The sequence below is a fragment of the Schistocerca nitens genome, chromosome 10 (genome assembly GCF_023898315.1).
Source record: "Schistocerca nitens isolate TAMUIC-IGC-003100 chromosome 10, iqSchNite1.1, whole genome shotgun sequence".
Taxonomy (NCBI): Eukaryota; Metazoa; Arthropoda; class Insecta; order Orthoptera; family Acrididae; genus Schistocerca; species Schistocerca nitens.
The window spans coordinates 103,400,654-103,420,260 of record NC_064623.1 but is presented as its reverse complement, the minus strand read 5'-3'; the positions used below and the strand labels follow the sequence as shown (position 1 = coordinate 103,420,260).

General features: G+C 43.3%; 1 protein-coding gene across 2 annotated transcripts in view; it reads left to right on the top strand.

Moving 5' to 3' along the window:
• LOC126210221 (connectin-like) overlaps positions 1–19,607 on the top strand; it is an 802,365-nt gene that overhangs the window by 540,845 nt on the left and 241,913 nt on the right. For both annotated transcript variants that reach the window (XM_049939403.1, XM_049939402.1), the window contains one exon: positions 12,515–12,577. The gene's annotated coding sequence lies outside the window, so the exon portion shown is untranslated. The remainder of the gene's footprint in view (positions 1–12,514; positions 12,578–19,607) is intronic.

Here is a 19,607-nt window from a genome sequence, read left to right as displayed (position 1 = left end):
CTGAGTAGTAATACTGTCTTAAGCAGAGGTCAAACATACTACTACTCAGGGCACATATTGGTTGAAAGCAACGATGATGGCTGTTAATCAGTTGACATCGATTTGCAAAAGTTAATAAATGAAACATGATTTGCGACTAGTTGCTGTATATTTGGTAACTTCCAAGGATGTAATGAGATAATTGGACTAATAACACTGGTTAATATCATTTTGGGGCTTTGAATGAAAATAGGTGTCCTTACATTTTTCACAGAGCTGTTTACAAACATGGCATAAGATTTCCTGTAACACCCACAGTTTTTACATAATTACGTAATTCTGCTTCTTTCAGAATTTACACGTAACAACGCACAGTGGTCGTTATAATAAACGGGGTGGACCATTTTAGTCCATAATGGGGAATAGCTCGGAATAGAGCTGAGATATAGCAAAATATTGTAGGTAAAATTTATAGATTGCAGGGAAGGTTACGCTTTGCTACTGATGGCCATGACCTTCAACGTGAATTCCAAGGGTGATCCGGAGGTTAAAGTAATCTTTTTCAGGCTGGAACCCTAATATTTGATTTGAAGCATCAAATTTTACGTATAAAATTATACGTTATTCAAGGTCTTTGCAAGATTCGATGAAGGTCAGGTAAACAAATATGTTTTTAATCGTAGTACGGATTAACTCCGAGTTGTGGAGGAAACCAGCCAGCATGAGGGGTCACATATCATTGCCAGTAACCATGATCTTAAACACAGTTATTGAAGGTCGTTCGAAGGCTAAGTTTTGTTCCATGGAAACCCTTCTTTGTGACCTCGGATTTGGAAGGAGTGAAGCGAAATTCAAACTTTAAGTTTTAGTTAACGTGTTTATTGCCAAAATCAAATACATCGATACGTATGAAAGTTATTTTGACACCTGCAACACAGAACGCAGATAAGACATAGTTCGTTGATTTACAAGTCGGTCAGAGAGTCCTGCCGCCTCTCATTCCGCGGGATGATGTTTTCAGTTTGTATCTAACATTTCATTTTGTTGCACCCCTCCTCTATTCCAAGCAAATCCCTACTACAACTAAAAACATATTTGCTTAATTGACCTTTATTGCACCTTCCCATTACCTTGAACAACAGATGACTTTATACGTAAAACTTGCCGCCCTTTTCAAATCTTAGCCGTCCGCTGTGACCGAGCGGTTCTAGTCGCTTCAGTCCGGAACCGCGCTGCTGCTACGGTCGCAGGATCGAATCCAGCCTCGGGCATGGATGTCTGTGATGTTCTTTGGTAGTTAGGTTTAGTAGTTCTAACTCTACGGGGCTGATGACCTCAAGTCCCGTAGTGCTTAGAGCCATTTGAAATTTTTTCAAATCTTAAATCAAATAGTGTGGTTCCAATCTAAAAAAAAAAAATCTGTTAGGAGCCAAATAACGTTGAAAATCGCATTTGATGTCAGTGCCGTTAGTGTCAACGCGTGACCCCTCATTCCCACCTACAGCTTTAATCTAAAACATTTTTTTTGTATTTCATCTGTATCCAGAGTTATTCGGCATTATGAACTAAAATGGCCTACCAGGTATATTAGAAATATCTAAAATGGCCATTTTTGCTAATATCGATACATTCTGTTGATAAGTTCACACAGAAACACTGCTGCTGTTATAGCTTGATTTTTAAGTGTGCTTGGTATACCTCTTACACTTTCCAATGCATTTAAGTAAGTCCACAAACGTCGAGCTCCTCAAGATGGCAGCATGAAAACAATCCCAACTCGTTATGTTTCATTCGCGGATCGTTTACTTTGAAGGGGGAATATAACCTCATTCGTGAAATCGACTTACCCGGCTAATTTTGGTCTCAGATTAGGAAACCAAGACAAAAGATTTGTGCGACATAGTGCGTGTGATACGTGTGTTACGAGAGCAGAAGTCCAAACAAACCATATAGATGACTGCTATTTTTTCATGGTAAAAGCTGAGGACAATCACAAGAAGAGTATTAATAGCATAATATATACAAACCTGAGATAAGCCACCAGGCAACCAGTAATAATTACCCCAGGTGAACTAAATGACTTAGAATGAGATCTGGGTCTCTCACAAGTTTTGGGCTCTTATTTAAAGGAGAAAAACACGGCTGGATCCTGTTACAACATTCCCTTGTTAACGAACAAGAGACGGGGAGTTTAGTGAGTTATTCATTGAAACAGGTCCTCTATAAAATGTTGCAATAACGATGGAGAAGTAGTACGAAAATATAGAATCACAGGGAACAAGAAAGAATCGAGTCTTTTCATCGATAAAACTCAAGAGCCAAGGAAACTGGTACACATGCCTAATATCTTGTAGGGCCTCGGAGGGCACGCAGAAGTGCCGCAACACGACATGGCATGGACTCGACTAATGTCTAAAGTAGTGCTGGAGGGAACATTCCCATGAATCCTTCAGGGCTGCCCATAAATACGGGATGGAGATCTCTTCCTATTGCAAGGCATCCTAGATATACTCAATAACGTTCATGTCTGGGGAGTTCGGTGGGCCGCGGAAGTGTTTAAACTTAGAAGAGTGTTCCTGGAGCTTACGACTACATACCTGTGGACCGGTATGTCCACCTTTGGCATGGATAACGGCTGTAATACGTCATGGCATGGAAGCAATGAGGCCTCGGTAGGTCGCTGAAGGGTGTTGGCACCACATCTGCACACACAAGTCACCTAATTTCCATTAATTCCGGGGATGGGGGCGATAAGCTCTTACGTCATTTTCAATCACATCCCAGATGTGTTCGATCGGATTCAGATCTGCCGAGCCTGGCAGCCAGCACATCAAGTTAAATTCCCCACTGTGTTCCTCTAACCAGTCCACCACTCTCCCGGTCCTGAGACCTAGCGCATTATCTTGCTGAAAAATGTCACTACCGTCGGGAAAGACAATCGTCATGAAGGGTTCTGCGTGATCTGCAACCAGTGTACATTATTCCTTTGGCCGTCATGGTGCATTGCACGAGATCCGCTGGACTCATGGATGCCCACGTGAATGTCCCCAGAGCGTAATGGAGCCGCCACCATCTAGTCTCCGTCTCGCAGTATAGGTGTCAAGGAGCTGTTCCCCTGGGAAAATGGTTCAAATGGCTCTGAGCACTATGGGACTTAACTTCTAAGGTCATCAGTCCCCTAGAACTTAGAACTACTTAAACCCAACCAACCTAAGGACATCACACACATCCATGCCCGAGGCAGGTTTCGAACCAGCGACCGTAGCGGTCGCGCGGTTCCAGACTGTAGCGCCTAGAACCGCTCGGCCACTCCGGCCGGCATTCCCCTCGGAGACGACGGTTTCGCGCCCTCCCGTCGGCATGCTGTGTAACGCTCTGCCACGGCGCCAACGTCTAGTGCCGATGGTCACGTGACCATTTCAGTCGTAGCTGCCGATGTCGTAGTGTCAGCATTGCAAACATGCATTCGTCGTCGGCTGTGCAGGCCTGTCATTAGGAGCGGTCGGTGCACCGTATGTTCACACACACTTGTACTCTGCCCAGTGCTGAAGTCCGATGTCAGTTTCGCAACAGTTCGCTACCTGTCCTGCTTTACCCGTACGCCGAGCCTAAGACGTCCGATATCTACAACGAGGGTGAGCGCCCACCTCAACGATGTCCGGACGTGGTTCCACCTTGATTTCGCCACTTGTTGTAAACACTTACCACAGCACTCCTCGACCACCCGACACGGTGCTCTTGCCGAGCCTCCGAAGCATCACAGTCTGCCCTCGGTTCAAAATGGTTCGAATGGCTCTGAGCACTATGGGACTTAACATTTGAGGTCATCAGTCCACTAGAGCTTAGAACTACTTAAACCTAAGTAACCTAAGGACACCACACACATCCATGCCAGAGCCAGGATTCGAACCTGTGACCGTAGCAGCAGCGCGATTCCGAACTGAAGCGCCTAGAACCGCTCGGCCACAGCGGCCGCCGCACGCCTCCATTCCGCGGTGTTGTGCTGACTGACTGAAGCGCCTAGAACCGCTTGGCCACCGCGTTTTGCCTTTCCCTCGGTCAAACTCAAATAATCACGCGCTTTCCCTACTCTACACACGCACAGAAACATTCTTTCGCATCTTTCTGTCCCACTGGACCACTCAGCCACTTTCTGGAAGTCATTCTTCAACGCCACCGTGGCTCATCTCCCTCCGACCACGACGAGATGAAGAAGTAGTTCTTACAAAGCTTCTTTCGACACGTTTTATTTATATTCCGTGCAAGGAAAAACAGATTTATTAGCTTTGCCTGTTGATTTGGGTGCCGACTCATTAAATTTTGATTTCGTTTTGCTTACGATTCTAAATACCTAGAAAATGGCCGAGTCTTTCTGAATACGCCAGTATTACTAAGAGACTGAGCACTGTATGGTCTATAGGAGTCGAATAAAGATCGTGATGCGAGACTTGTTCAAGAACATCAGATCTTAACTCGTCCTTTCGAAACTCTTTCTGAAAGAGAGATGCAAAGTACTCCGAGAATGTCATGCATATCTTACTCCTCTGAACCTTTCAGTCGCAGAGGATTAAAGTTACCTCACAGAAGCAGAAATTATGTTGAGAAGTGGTGCTGGCGAGCGATTTTTTGTGCATCAAATCCCACTTATTCCTACCCAGTTGCCGTTTCCCTTTAAAGGTGTGCAATCCCGAGTCAGCTTACGTTGTGTCATGACCGTAAATAAAGCACAAGGTCAGACACAGGATGTTGCTTGTATGGACCTTGGTGCAAGTTACTTTTTGCATGGCCAGTTCTACTTGGTTGTAAAGCAAACAAGCCCTTCATTCAAGTCCCTCATCATGCTACTTCAAAAGCTGTACATAAACGTGCTTTATAAGTCAAACGTAAGTTCTAGACCTAAAAACTCTCAGGCTTAGCTCTAAGTAAATAACGTGGCATCGCTGGGTTTCGCCACGACTGTTGAATATTTCTTTTCTATGTAGTTACGCAGCTGCAAATTGCTTGAATTGCATTGTGTTGTAATGATATTCCATCAGAGTTTCGCTTCTGTTTTTCTTTTTCTTTCTCTTTTTCTTTTTTTTTTTACAATTTATTTCATGTATTATATGTACACTGAAGAGCCAAAGAAACTGGTACACCTATCTAATATCTTGTAGGGCCCCCACAAGCGTGCAGAAGTACCGCAACACGAAGTGGCATGGGCTCGGATGTCCATAAAACCCAACGAGTACCGGGGAGGGGAGAAGGGAAGACCTCTTCTGAACAGCATGTTGTAAGACATCCCAGATATGCTCAATATTGTTAATCTCTGGGGAGTTTGGAGGCCAGCGGAAGTGTTGAATCTCAGGGAAGTGTTCCTGGAGCCACTCTGAAGAAATTCTGGACGTGTTGGGCGTCGCATTGTCCTGGTGGAATTGCCCAAGTCCGTCGGAATGCGCAATGGACATGAATGGATGCAGGTGATCAGACAGGACGCTGACGTACGTATCACCCGTCAGACTCGTACCTGGACGTATCAGGGGTCCCATATCGCTCCTACTGCACAAGCCCCAAACCATTATAGGACCTTACCAGTTTGAACAGCCCTCTGCTGACAAGCAGGGTCCATAGATTCATGAGGTTGACTCCATACCCGTACGCATCCATCCGCTCGATAAAATCTGAAACGAAACTCATGCGATCAAGTAACATGTTTCCAGTCATTGACAGTCAAATGTCGACGTTGACGGGCCTAGGCGAGGCGTAAAGCTTCGTGTCGTGCACTCATCAAGGGTATCAGAGTGAGCCTCCGGCTGCGAAACACCACATCGATTATGTTTCGTTTAATTGTTCTCGCGCTGACACCAGTCGATGGCCCAGCATTGAAATCTACAGCAATTTTTGGAAGGGTAGCACTTCTGTCACGTTTAACGATTCTCTTCAATAGTCGTTGGTCCCATTCTTGCAGAATCTATTTCCGGCCGCAGCGATGTCGGAGATATGATGTTCTACCGCATTCCTGATAATCACAATACACTCGTGAAATTGCTGTATGGGAAAATAACCACTTCACCGCTACCATGGAGATGCTGTGTCCTATCGCTCCTGCGCCGCCTATAAAAGCACATTCCAACTCAGTTAAATCTTGATAACCTGCCATTGTAGCAGCAGTAACCGGTCTAACAACTGCGCCAGGCACTTGTTGTCTTACATAGGCGTTGCCGACCGCAGAGCCGTATTCTGCCGGTTTGCATATCCCTGTATTCGAATACCAGTTTCTTTGTAGCTTCAAGGGACCGATGACCGTAGCAGTCTGGTCCCTTTAATCCCACAAACCAACCAACCTTTGTAGCTTCATTGTATATTTACTTTGCTAACATTAAAATTCTAAATGTTTCTGGCAGTTTAAATGTACTTCACTGGGACTACAAACGTTGGACGTGTCTTTCAAGGGCATCGCACTTGCCAACTCAGCAGACTTATGATGCGCCAAAGGCAATGTCCCAAGTTTGAGTCCCGTTTCTACACACGGGTTCCATCTGTCAGGAAGTTTGAAAACAGTGTAATATACAGTATAAATATTTTCATATTAGGATGCTAATAAACGGTAAAACTAGTAAACCTACAAAGCGAAAATTTTTTTTCGCCTCCTCCTTTTGATTCTGCATATGACTGCACTAGACGAGTTCGTGTTTCTGAGATCGGTTGTAGAAAGCGGCACGTACAACGCAAACAGGGCTCACCAGATAGCGCGTTCAGCAGTGTAACTCGCCAGCCGCAGTGACTATCCAAAGTAAACCACAGCTCCGCGATTCTGTATGCTGGGCTGTGGAGATTCCTCAGGAGTGGAGGTGGGCGAACGGTTGAGTGACGGCGCAGCTGCAGGCGCGTGAACAGCCGGAATGTGTGCGCGCGTGTTGTGGGTTCCGAGGAGTTGTGGCCTGCTGCAGTCTGAACGTTAAGCTATTTATAGCGCTGCAGCCCCTGGACGTTATTATTCCCTGTCGCCCCTAGGCTGCTGGCTGCTCTGTCTGGGAGATAGTGCGACGCTGAAAGCCCGCAGGGCACCCTGCTAACAGTGCACTAGCAGTTCACAGAAAACTCGTAACTTTACCTAAGCACACAGCACGCGTTCTCTATGCCCAGCTCCCCCCCCCCACCCCCCCCCACCCCCCCCGTAAAGGTGGAGTGCATCCTATCCTTAATCAGGTTTCGGAGCTGTTGATCGATTTATGCCTGCGAGACAAGGATTGCCAGTGCGAAAATCAATAAAGAACTGAGCGTTTCTCAGCGAGCAGTGGCGAGATACATGTTGGGAATTATTGGAAGAGATACGAAAGGAAACAAATACGTCAGGAAACACAGTGGAGCGGAAGAAGTAATTGTCTATAGGAACTGAAATTGGGGAGAATGGGACTCAGAAAGAAGAAGATAGCGTAAAAATTTGAAGTGAATAGATGAGAAACTTTTCCAGACTTTTCGTTACAGTGAAGAGCCAAAGGAACTCGTACTCCTGCCTCATATTATTTAGGTCCCCGCGAGCACGCAGAAGTGCCGCAACACGACGTGGCATGGACTCGATGACTGAAGTACTGGTGGAGGGAATTAACATCATAAATCCTTCAGGGCTGTCCGTTGGGCATTTTCGTCACAATAGCCATAGATCAACACGAAATCGACCTTTTCCGCAATTGGTAAACGGTCCACTTTAACACGAGTAATGCATCACGAAGCAAATACCGTCCGCACTGGCGGAATGACGTGTCGCATTGCCCTGCTGGAATTGCCCAAATCCCTCGGAATGCACAATGTATATGAACTGATGCAGATGATCAGACAGGGTGCTTACGTACGTGTTAACTGAGTCGGGTCTATACGTATCAGGCGTCCTATGTCACTCCTACTGCACTCGCCCCACACCATTACAGGACGTCCACCAGCATGAAGTCCGCTCCCAGTAGCTGAGTGGTAAACGCGACAGAATGTCAATCCCAAGGGCCCGGGTTCGATTCCCGGCTGGGTCGGAGATTTTCTCCGCCCAGGGACTGGGTGTTGTGTTGTCCTAATCATCATCATTTCATCTCCATCGACGCGCAAGTCACCGAAGTAGCGTCAAATCGAAAGACTTGCACCCGGCGAACGGTCTACCCGACCGGAGGCCCTAGTCACACGACATTTACATTTACCAGCATGAACAGTCCCCTGCTGACCTGCAAGGTCCATGGATTCATGACGTTGTCTCCATCCCCGTAAACGTCCATCCGCTCGATAAAATCATCATTATTTGTTGCAGGTCGTGGTTGACGTTTCACACGTGGCTGAACACTTCATGTTTCCTTAAATAACGTAACTATCCGGCGAACGGTCCGGACACTTGGATGATGTCGTCCAGGATACCGAGCAGCATACAAAGCATACGCCCGTTGGGCATTTTGATCACAATAGCCATACATCAACACGATATCGGCCTTTCCGCAGTTGCTAAACGGCCCATTTTAACACGGGTAATGTATCATGAGGCAAATACCGTCCGTACTGGCTGAATGTTACGTGATACCACGTACTTATACGTTTGTGACTATTACAGCGCCATCTATCACAAAGCGAAAAAAGTGGTCCAACTAAAATATTCATATTTCTTTACGTACTTCACGAATATGTAATTAAAAATGGGAGTACCTATTTAAAAAAAAACGCAGTTGATATCCTTTTGATCTACGGCAGCGCCATCTAGCAGGCAAACCATAGCGCCATCGCCTGCCGAAGTGGCCGTGCGGTTAAAGGCGCTGCAGTCTGGAACCGCAAGACCGCGACGGTCGCAGGTTCGAATCCTGCCTCGGGCATGGATGTTTGTGATGTCCTTAGGTTAGTTAGGTTTAACTAGTTCTAAGTTCTAGGGGACTAATAACCTCAGCAGTTGAGTCCCATAGTGCTCAGAGCCATTTGAGCCATAGCGCCATCTGGTTTCCCCCTTCAAGCTAAAGAAGTTTCGTTGTTTGTAGTGTTTTCGTTTGACGCTTATTTCGTGAGATATTTGGCCCGGTCACGATCAATGGACCACCCTGTATAAGTGGGGCCGACCGCAGCGCCGTATTCAGCATGTTTACCTATCCCTGTATTTGAATACACATGACTATAACAGTTTGTTTGCCTCTTCTGTGTATATAGAGGGTGTAAACGGTAGACGCTGTAAAAAAAGTGCTGCTAGTAGAACATAAGTAATTGATTTGAAACATCTAGCATGTTTTTCCATTTAATTCGCTTGTCCCCCCCCCCCCAAAAAAAATATTCACCTCGAAACAATGTTTTTGGAAATGTGGACATTACCGCTGTGCATACAGACATTGCGAGCGTGAGTCGCAAACACGTGGGCCAGACGTGGTTGAGTCACAGTAATAAGCGGATCGTCGGTAGTCGTCGAGTTACCTGTGCAGATGTTGGTGCAACTCTGTTAAGCGTTAGGACGGAAGGGAGATTTGCTATTGCTGAACTATGCGATATTCTTCTTCTTCTTCTTTCGATTTCGGCCATCTTTGGACCACGTTCAACAATTCACTTGCCCGGCTTTTTGATCTTTTTTCTCTCTTCCCAATATTTCCTCATCATTTTCGAATGGTTCCTCCTCCGCTCTTCCGACCATTTCCTGTTATTATTCTTTAGTTTCGTTTCTTCTGGAAAACACTTAATTCCGTTCACTATTTGTCTAAACTTTTTCCTGTCCCTGATTGACTCACGGGTGACATTAAAATAGGCCAAATCCTTTTTCACCATCTGTATCCATTTATTGTTGGTTTTTTCGTTCCTGTTACTATGTTCAAACACTTTTCTTGTTAGTCTGTTTCCATCCATCCTCGACAGGTGACCATAAAACGTTAGTCTGCGTTTACGCATTGCATCACTCACTTTCTCAATAGTTTTGTATATTTCCTTATTACTCTTTAGCTTGTACTCTTCTCCAATCTTTCTCGGTCCTAATATTTTTCTCAAAATTTTCCTTTCTTTCCTTTCCATGTTTTCTATTTCCCCCTTTTTGTTAAGAGTTAGGCACTCCGATGCATACAGGCATTCTGGTCTAATGACAGTTTTATAATGTCTTAATTTAGCTTGAATCGAAATGTTTTTTTTTGTTATATATGTCTTTGGTTTTTTGAAAAGCAAATTCCATTTTCCTTGCTCTCGCCTGGTTTGCACTCTTGTCTAAACCATTCACTTGAATTATTTCACCTAAATACTTAAATTTTTCTACTCTCTTAATATTGCCGTATTTAGTAATAAGATTTTTCTTGTTATTTCTATGATTAGACATATACACGGTTTTTTCAAATGAAATCTGCAGTCCAGCTCTGCGATATTCATTTATGTATGCGAGGCAAAAGGTATTGCGAGGGTAGCTGTGCGAATTTATCCAGAAGCTTCCCACAGCGAAAACATTCCGCAGGATCGACATTTGTCGCTGTTCACCAAAGGTTGGAATCGTCATAATTCTCTACATTTACCCGATTATTTTGCGACTCATTCGTTAGAAAGTACAGTAGTTATTTTTATCTGTATGCGAAACGTATTGCCCGTTCTGATATCATTTCGTTCTGTTATTAAGCAAATCATGACAAAATACAACTTACGACTACGTACTTAATTTGCGTAGATTGAGAGATATTTGCTCTTTACTACTCCAGGCGGAAGGCAGAAGCCCACTTCGCGAAGGACGTAGGTGGGAAGCTGAGGAACAAACTGTGGACCGCATACGGGAAGATCCCACTCAGCCACTAGAAGGATCGCTTGCCAAGTGGATGTATCACATACTGTCGTTCAACCAACTTTGAAATAGGAGCTCCTGCAAGTGTACCATATTCAACGCGTAGAAGCGTTGGAAGAGCAAGATTTTCCTCCGCGCTGAAAATTCTCAAAGTGGTTTTCATTACAAATGATTTTGTAAACAAGCAACACATTTTCAGTGTCATTTTTCCTTAAATGCATCGGCTGTTTAAATCGGTGATTACAGTACTGGGCCTTACGTTTTACCTGGACGATTGACTCGTAACATTTACCGAACCTTTGTAGGGGAAACATTGCTACTTGCTTTATTAAAAAAAATATGCCGCTAGCCGTACGTCATAACATATGGTTCCTCCACGATGGTGCTCCATCCCAAATTAGTAACAGAGAACGAAGATTTATGAATAGACGATTTCCAGGAGATTGTGGTCTACGTCGGTGGCCAGCACGCAGCCCTGATTTAAATCCACTGGAGCTTTACATGCGGGGCCATTAGAAGGAACTTTTTTAGGCTCAGCAAATAAATCATGTGGACGAACGTACGCAGAGTATTTTCGGTGTTGCCAATAACATAAAGGCAAATGTGCGTGTGTGTGAACGAGTGCGACCAAAATGGTTTCGTCGTAATGAAGCATGTGTGCGGGGCCGGGTAGCTGCGCGATCTTAGGCGCCTTGTGACGGTCCGCGGAGCTCCCCCCGTCGGAGGTTCGAGTCCTCCCTCGGGCATGGGTGTGTGTGCTGTCCTTAGCGTATGTTAGTTAAGTTAGAGTAAGTACTGTGTGAGCTTAGGGACCGATGACCTTAGCAGTTTGGTGCCATAGGCTATTACCAGAAATTTCCCAATTTCCGAGCATGTGTCGAATCGAATAGTGGGCATTTCGAACACTTATTGTAGTATCGGCGTAACAGGAAACAAAGTAATTTCATTTTCGTTACGGTACTGTCATTGAAAAGGAAAATAATCTGAAGTTAATTTTCGTTATGATATTGTTGTAGGAGGAAGAAACAGTTAACGAACAACAAAATTACATGGTAAGTCGATAATTTTGTAGTAAGGGAAAAACATTTTATTTGATGTTAGTTTTTATTTACTACCACTACCTTCGTTATGGTAACGTAAGAGAGAAAACGTGTGACTATACTTAATTCATGTTTACATTGCCTGTACCTAGCCGCCGCGCAGCGTAGTGACACGCGCTTCGTGTTCACACTGCTCTGGTTCCTTCCTTATCTTTAACTGATCGCCGCGTCGATATCGGTAGTACACAAGCAAGGTGCGTGGACAATATAAACAGAAATACGGCTGCTATAAAACCTACAGATATCTGTCTTCTAGAAACTGAAGGTACCGCTGCCCATGCAGCTTCAACACGATACCACAGTTCATCAAGAGTGGTGACTGGCGTATTGTGACGAGCCAGTTGCTCGGCCACCATTGACCAGACGTCTGTGTTATTTGCTTATTAGAGGAAGGGTAGCGCCTAAAAACTTGAAGTAAATCTGCCTAGAACGTTTCGGGATTTTTGGTAACAACTGTAAACAACGTCTTGTCTTTATATAGTAGCGTGCATAAGTACGCACTTTGCATGGGGTTGGTTGGGTATGCTGAAGTGCTAATCATTCGCATATCCATCCGTGTAGCACACTTCATCCTGATTGAACATTTGGTGTTTGGTACATGGCGTCTTTATTATGTTCCAGCTTCACTGTGCAGTAGTGCGGCTTTTACTTAAGTAAAATAAAGCAGTAATAACGACGTGATTTCTTGTGTTTGTTGCAGACCTGTTAATCCAGACTGTGAGCGCCCTTCAGACGACGAGGACCTCTGATTCACTTAACGCAGGTGAGAGAAAAAAAAAATAAAAATAAAATATAGTATGACTTACGATGCTGATGGGCCACTTTTTAATGCACGCCATTCGTCAGAGCCGATAGTTCACGTGCATAGATAATGCTCCTGTAGTGTCATCGATATACTGTGTTCTATACAGTCGTCATTGCGAAACGTTTGTGATACTGGGCTGCTAATGTGTTAGGCCGTGACCCAAGGAGAAGTTTTCTTTCAGCTGCTTGGCTACTACACATTCACCGATGATTCTGGAACTGCTTTAAGTGGAAACTCGGCGAAGTAAAGCACTTATGAAGAGCTGCTGAAATGTAATCCACTATACCATGTTTTTACGTTTTGTGAACTACACCTGTAAAACAATTTTCTAACCTTTGAACCATTTTGACACTTAATGAAGACCAGAGTGAACAATTCCGCAACATTTTCAGACACTGCACGTAAGAGTATTGCGTGCATGGACTGTTAGGTTTCTGCTAATATTATACACTCACTATTGTCCGACAGGTCATTCCGATACAACACGAACAATAACAGTCTCATCACACTTCCCTGGAACACAACAGAATTTCTTACATATGTCAATGACTCTCCATTCGAGAAAACATGCTGTATCTTCCCTAACAATAAATCTTCATTCCACTTACACATTGCGTTTGGTAACCTGTACGATCGTATTTCCCTCAATAAGCGTAGGTGTGGTACCATGACAAGTGCTTTCCGACAGACAACAAATAAGGTAACTACATTACTGCAAAGATCCCTGGCTTTCTGGATGTCACGTGCTATATGCTCGAATTTAGAAAGTTTCACTAATCCACGCTAGCTGATACGGAGGTTTTTTATTCTCGATGGAGGTTTTCTTTGCGCCTTAACAAGTTTGATCTGATAAAATGTTTTTGGATTTAGAAGAGCTGGGTGTCAAGGATATTGGACGGTACTTCTGTGTATCACTTCTGTTCCACGTCTTGTAGGCTTCTATGACCTTCTAGCTGCTGAGCGCATGTCTGATTTTCGGTATTTTTGGTTAAAAAAGGGATTAACTCAGCCGTAGGTTCTTTGTAGAATCTAATAGGATTTCCATCAGGCCTTAAGCTTGTTTCAGTTTGAGCCAGTTCAGCTATCTAGTGGAGCGAAAAATGAGCTGTGGCAGCAGTTTTATATTCTCCTTTGAAAGTGTCGTTCAGCATTCCTGCTTTCGCTTTCCTAATCTCAGTTCCACTTTCTCTGTCGTCCTTGAGCGTGTAGATGCTATCTTTTGTGTCACTAACAAGCTTTAGACATGACCTGAATATATTTAGATTTCATGAGAAGAATTCTGATGAGGTTTTGCTACGGTAGTCGTATACGGCCTCAGAAATTCCCTTGAGAGAACTAAGGCAGCTGTCCATACTGTACAATCCTAAGCTGTACTAGGCTTTGTTTTACACCAACTGTGCTGCAACTCTGTTTCTTTAAAAGTTTCCTCACAGAATCTGTATATCATGATGGGTCTCAAGGTAGCATCATGAATTCTCCTACGGTGTACAAGTGAATCCAGTCGTGTGCCAATTACTCATGTAAATTTCAGGCACATTTCCGCAGTATGTGCCTGTGCAGAGGTGAATTAATTGAGAGTGAGAGCGTAATCACGTTTCTGCTACACTACAACGAAATAGAATCCTGTTGCTTGTAAAAAATACGTTTAAATACCATACATGACGTATGGACCACATTTATAAGAGACACTATTTTAAGTCTATAATAAGCAATTAAAAAACCTACTATGTGTGTAAATTTCGTAAGGAATTAGCATCAGATGGTGAACGAATTCTTACGGAGGATCTGGAGAAGACGTCAACTTTCTTTAAGACCTGGAGATTGATCCCAAGCACATCAAAAACTGAAGTCTGTTGTTTCCATCTAGCGAATCGTGCTGCGAACTACAAAGCAAGAGTTCTGCTCAATGGACAAACGTTGAGGCACAATCCTTTCCCAAAATATCTCGGAATCACTCTAGATAGAACCCTGAACTGCAAAGAGCACATCACCAAACTTTCTCATAAAGTTGCTGCAAGGAACAACATACTACATAAGCTCAGTGGTACCACCTGGGGAACCTCTGCTGACTGTCTGCGTTTAACTGGTGTCAGTCTTGTGTACTCTGCTGCCGAGTACTGTGCACCTGTCTGGTTGGAAAGTGTACACGTGAAGAATGTAAACACAAAACTTAACGACACAATGCGCTGCATTACTGGTTCCATCGAATCAACCCCATGCCACTGGTTACCTGTACTGAGTCACATCCCTCCACCTCACTTAAGGTGGAAACAGGATCTACTGAGGGAGGCCAAGAAAATCTCTGCATCACCTTCTCTACCACTGCACTAGGAATTTTGTCATCCGCCACAGCAACGATTGCGATCAAGAAGAGCAGCAAGTGTTACTGCAGCTCATCGCGGATGATTTTGATCTAAATGAAAGCTGCAAGCATGAATGGTCAACAAAAACATTGGGAACAAGAGCCCATCACCTCGATCCCACAAAGAAACCAAAAGGTTTTGACCTACCGAGGAAACGTTGGTGCCGCATCAACAGGTTAAAGACTGGACATGGTTGTTGTAGCTACTTCAGGTACAAATGGGGCTGGATCAGTTCACCAATGTTTGAATGTAATCAAGAAGAGCAAACAGTTGAACATTTAGTCTAACGCTGTCCACTTCATTCATACCCTGGAATTCCCGATGACTTGTTCACTCTCACACACAGCTTAATTAACAGGTTGAAAAACACGGACTTTCAGGTTTAATCTTGTCTTATATCATATGTATATGGTATAAAATCATTTGCCTTGTATCAACTGTATATTGTATAAAATCACCATACGACTAAATAAATAAACCAGTAATGTAGGACAGAAAAAATATATAATAACTGTGGTGTGTATCTGGCAAGGTAACAATGTCGTTGTTGTTGGGGTCTTCAGTGGGAAGAATCGTATCATGCAGCTCTGCACGATACTGTGCCCCATGCAGCCCTTTTCATCTCTGCGAATTACCACAACCAAGGTCCATTTGAACCTGCTTGGGGGACGTCCATTTATTATGTGAGAAATTGTCAGAAAATTTGGGCCCTCCATTCACTCATGGCGAGATTAGGTGAGATATGGTGGGACCCCCTCCGCGTCCCCCTTACCTGCTGTTCATCTCATATTTGGGTGAAAATACGTAAATATAAAACTTTTTACTTGCTTTAATTATTGGTTAAAACTCTTCAATAAAGCCATGTTCTATTTGTAAACTATATTCAACAGTGTTTTTACCACAGGATTAAAAATACTGTATTTTGAACGGGCCAACCCTAAGTAGTAATTGGATGGACAGACAGACAGACAGAGACATATGGACAAAAATGCTCCTCCAATGATACTAACCGTATTGACGGATCCCTTAAAAATTTGGCTTTATTGGTATTTTTATATTAAAAAAACTAAAAACCCGCCTCGATTGCGAAAAAAGCACGTAGTGTTAAGTGTTAACCCAGGTTTTGGCGTAGGTAGCTACACCTTCTTCAGAACAATAATAAAACCCACAAGTGCCCAAGAAGACCTTTGTAAATGATTAAAATATCGGGTCATGGCCCATCAAACATAGGTCGGTGTGAGGTGGAGAGTACACCATTAAGTTAAGTAGAGGTTTTGACTTTGTACATATGTACTGTTTGTGTTTTCCTTTTCATTTTCGTTTATAAATGTATAGCTGTGGTGTTCTTTTAATCATTGACAAGGGCTTGTTAGGCACTTGCGGGTTTTATTGTTGTCCTGAAGAAAGTGTAGTTATTTACGCCGAAACCTGGGTTGACACTTAACACTAGGTGCTTGTCTCGCAATCGAGGCGGGTTTTTAGTTTTTTAATATAGTAACCAACGATTACTGACACGCTGCGATGTTGAAGGTTCTTTTATTGGTATTAATATACAGGCTGATCGAGCTGGCCCTATCTATGAATTTTATTCAAGAGCCACACTAAGAGGCTTTAATATTTTCTCACTCATTATCATGCAAACTATTAGTCTTCCAAAAAAAAAAAAAAACGAACCGGACCTCCTTTGTAGAAAATTTAATGTGGTTAAACATGGTACTGGGATACGTTTTCGCTGGAGGCCATGTTTTCGAATTATTCAAGAGAAACGAACAAAAGTGACTTTCGAACGCGCTTTTCTTGAAGAACTCGAGGAATCATGGTCTCAAGCGTATACTGATTCAAAATTTAACTATGTTAAATATTCTGCAAAAAGGTCCTGTTGATTATTTTCCAATAGGACTTACAGTTTTTGCGTAGAGAGCGAGAGAATATAAAAAAGTCACCCATGATTTTTGAAGGCATTGCGGGTTGCATTGATCTATAGGTAGGAGCAGCTGAATAATTTTGTGTACATTAAATGTCACCGCCACTTTACTTATTTTGCAGATGAAAGACGCCATTGTTTGTACGTTCATGTGAACCGTACCACTACGTAGCTTTTCACACTCTTTAGTTATACAATCACTAACGAATTCTTGTTGGTGTTCGGCTTAGCTTCCTTCCACAAACGGTTAGCTTCATCCTTCCACGTGCGTTTCGACTTGTCGGCACGGCACTTAACGTACACATTGTAAGACTTTTGACGCAAATTCGTGTTAATCGCAATATCATTGGCTTTGTATGCGTTTGTAGAATATCACGAATGACTGACTGACCGACATGCAGTGATTTCGACCGGCGCGGCAGAGAAATCCGATATTGAAGTCAGACACTTGTGCGACACTTTTTTCACATCGCAGAATCCCGAGGATACACACGTGCAAGGCATTCAGTTCAATTCGCAGAGGCCATAAAGACTGATGGGCACTTTAATGCTCTATATGATCGGAATTAATTATATAAAACAAAATATTATCTGTTATAATAATAAGGTTAGGTCAATAAGTTCGTAGCTCTTTCGTTTAGGATTTTGGGTATTCCGCTAACTATGGGTTTATTGATCGAGTGTCAGTTTTTATTTCTAGTTGGCTGTTGGTATTTGAATTACATATTGTGTTTTGGGTATTTGGAAATAGTGAGTGGAGCTGTGGATTCTAGAAAATGGAGTGCCAAGTGGAGAAACCGGAAGATTGCAGCCAGAAACATTTGCAGCATGAATGGGAATAACGCCACTGGACAGAGAACCGCAGGAAGCTGGTATTCTGTTTTAAGGGGGCTCGTTTTGATGTTAGTCTTCCTTCAGGAAGACCTTCGGTGATTGATGAAGATCGTTTAAACGTATTAATTCCCTCTCATCCACGTCAGTATACTCGAGAAGAGGCAAATTTCGTGAACTGTATTCATTCCGCTATCGCGCAATATTTTCACGCAGCGGGGAAGGTTAAAAATATCCAGTGTATGGGTGCGGCAGCACAAAAATCAGCGGCTGACCGTATGTGCATGTCTGCTTCCTCGTCATCAAATTTACTTATGAACAACTCCGACCATTCCTACCCTGAAGCGTTACTAGTGACAAGAAATGGTGTGCCAGCCGTTGTGGCCGAGTAGTTATAGGCGCCTCAGTCGGGAACCGGGCTGCTGCTACGGTCGCAGGTTCGAATCCTGCCTCGGGCATGGATGTGTGTGATGTCCTTAGGTTAGTTAGATTTAAGTAGTTCTTAGGGGACTGATGGCCATTTGAACCATTTTTGAGAAATGGTGTCTTCATGCTCACATAAGGAAAAGAAAAGAATGGTTGAGCCTAAATAAAGCAGAAACTCCTTGTACAAAGACGTCATTAATTTGATTCTGAACAAAACCGACCATTCCTACCGTGAAGCGTTACTGGTTACGAGAAATGGTGTCTTGATGCTAACATAAGGAATAGAAAGGAGTTGTTAAGCCTAAATAAAACTGAAACTCCTTGTCAGATTATCGTAGCCCTCCCCTACCGCCCAACCTTTAAATGAGATTTGGTGATGCTTTGTAGAATGCCTCTCGCCGCCCCCCCCCCTCCCACTCAAATTTGAGCTTACGTAATTAATGGAAGTCCTCTTACTGTTTTCACCTGGCAACTGCTTTATTATTTTTACCCCCGACACTTCGCTCCATTATCAAATTGAAGATTCCTTTATGCCTCATGATGTTTACTCTTAACCGATCCATTCTTATAGTCGAGTTTTGTCATATTTTTCTCCTACTACTCGATGCAGTACTTGCTCCTTTGTTATCTGATATATATATCCTCATATTAAACATTATTTTGTAGCATTTCGAAAGCTTCTACCTCACTGAATGACTTACCATTCATGTTTCACCTCGGTAAAAGGCAACACTGAGAGAAATACTTTCAGAAAACCTTCCAAACAAATTTAATTTGGGTGCTAACACTTTCTTCTTTTTCAGTAATTTTTGTCTGCCATTGTTAGTCTGAACTTTATGTCCTCTCCACCTCGGCCTTCAGGAGATACTTTTCTGTGCAACTAACGAAACTCTTCTCATACCTTTACCGTCTCTTCCCTAACTTATTTCCCTCACCATGGACTGATTTAGTTCCATACAGATCATTATCCTCGGTTTGATGATGTTCTTTTCGAGACACTATCCATTCCGTTCAGTTCACCTCGTACATAACGTTGACGTTCAAACCAACTGTCTTTTTCCTTTTTCTTTGTGATCTGCATTTCGAAGACTAGTCTGATGCAGCTCTCTCTGCTACTCTATCGTGCTCAAGACTCTTCATTTCCGAATAACTACTGCTATATACATCCTCCTGAATCTGCTTATTGTATTCATCTGTTCGTCTCCTTCTACAGATTTTACCCCTCCAAACACACACACACACACACACACACACACACACGTACACGCATACACTTCCCTCCAGTACCAAACTACTGTTCCTTTGATGTCTCAGAATGTGATATATCAACCGATTCCTTCTTCTAGTCAAGTTGTTTCACAATTTCTTTTTACCCCAGTTCTATTCATCAGTAGCATCACGTTTCAAAACTTCTATTTTCTTCTAGTGCGAACTGTTTATTGTC